The 1,591-nt window shown below is 42.4% G+C and overlaps 1 pseudogene; it reads right to left on the reverse strand.

Annotated features, from left to right (window-relative positions):
* Window positions 1-541: 541 nt before the first annotated feature.
* LOC102843836 lies at window positions 542-794 on the reverse strand (annotated as a pseudogene).
* Between the last annotated feature and the right edge of the window lie 797 nt (window positions 795-1,591).

The raw sequence follows: 1,591 nt of genomic DNA on the forward strand, positions 1-1,591 counted from the left end.
ATCTACATTTCCCAGCTCCTAGGTTCCCCCCCCCTTCTTATTAGTATATTACAACAATTTATATTCATTTAATGAAAGAGATGTTGCAGTTATAGTAATCGTTGCCATGTGTACATGGGAGGGAGGGACATATTGTTTGGTAATCAATCATTTAAGTCCAATAATATATTTCAAATTACATGTAATAATAATATGCTCAATGGGATCTTGATTAGCATACAACAACCACAAAACATGTTTTTCATTTTTATGCTATGTTTAAAGTATGCTCTCGTATGGCTCTCATTTTTTTAATGACAAAGTCTTTTAGGCCTTAAAATACAGGAAGTCTTTAAGTGCATGTTTTTTTACATACTGTACGCTACCTAAACTTTTGTAACACATCCAAATATTAACTGATGTTTGGCTGTTCAGCTTACTGACATTGTCATACTCAGTCAGCATCTGACCATGTGGTGCAGTAGACTGTTCAAAAATGGCTTTTTTGTTTTGTTTTCAGGTTTTTATTGGGGGCTGGGGTGGGTGGCATCCTCAGAGGTGCTCACAGTTTCTTCAGCCACTCCAGGCTGGGACCTGGGGTCCTAGGGGTGGCTGGGCACGTCAGGCATGTTCCCATCATCTCGGAGGGGCACTGGGTAGCTGTAGGGTGTGATCTCATTGATCACGGAGGCATACTTGGTGTAGGGGCTTAACGAGGGCAAAATTGCAGCGAGACCCGCGTTAGTGAAGGACACGACCAGCACTGGCTCCCTGGCCCAGGCATTCTTGAGGAAGGCTGTGAGTCTATTTGTCATGGTGGTCTCAGTGGCGGCAGCCTCAAAATGACTTTCTTAGGCATTGGCTTTTGCTTTCATCATGAGGCTGGCTGGCACTATGATAGTAATGTGGGTGGGCTGAATAGCACCTTTTGGGTGGGAACCTGCAAGTAAAGTATATACACTATTAATGAGAAGATTGGTCAATTTTGCCCTCTCTCCAGGTATAAATTTGAGCAGTTTTGGTAGCAGAAGATGGGCACTGTTCTACCGTGAAGAAGGAAGTGGGTAGTGCGGCACGTGTGCTTGAGGGACAGATTTTCTTTGAGAGATGGATACAGACTAAGACTGAAGCAACAGAAGTGGTGGAGAATAAAAGCTAACACAAGACAGAGCTAACCTGGAACTGCCAACCCAGGGAACTAGAGAACTTTGCACAGGTTTACTGGAGGGTTGCGGAGTGGGGCTGTACCATAATTGGCAGCATTAAAAATGTTATGCTGATGACACAGCCTTGCTAACCCAAACTGAGGAGGATTTGAAGCATTTGCTGCAGAAGATCAAGGACTGTGGTCTTCAGTATAGATTGCATCTAAGAATCAAGAAATCAGATATCCTCACTACCAGGCCAATAGGCAGCATCATGATAAATGGAGAAAGATTGAAATTGTTAATAATTTTAGCTTGCTTGGATCCACAGTTAACACCTTTTGCACGAGCAGTCAAAGAAATAAAAAGATTAATTTCATCGGGAAAGTCTATCACTGACCTCTATTATAGAGTGCTAAAGAGCAATGATGTCAGTTTAGAGATTAAAGTAAAAGTGATCCAGTCCT

This window comes from Elephantulus edwardii, unplaced genomic scaffold (assembly GCF_000299155.1).
Source record: "Elephantulus edwardii isolate Elephantulus edwardi_28Jun2011 unplaced genomic scaffold, EleEdw1.0 scaffold00132, whole genome shotgun sequence".
Classification (NCBI taxonomy): domain Eukaryota; kingdom Metazoa; phylum Chordata; class Mammalia; order Macroscelidea; family Macroscelididae; genus Elephantulus; species Elephantulus edwardii.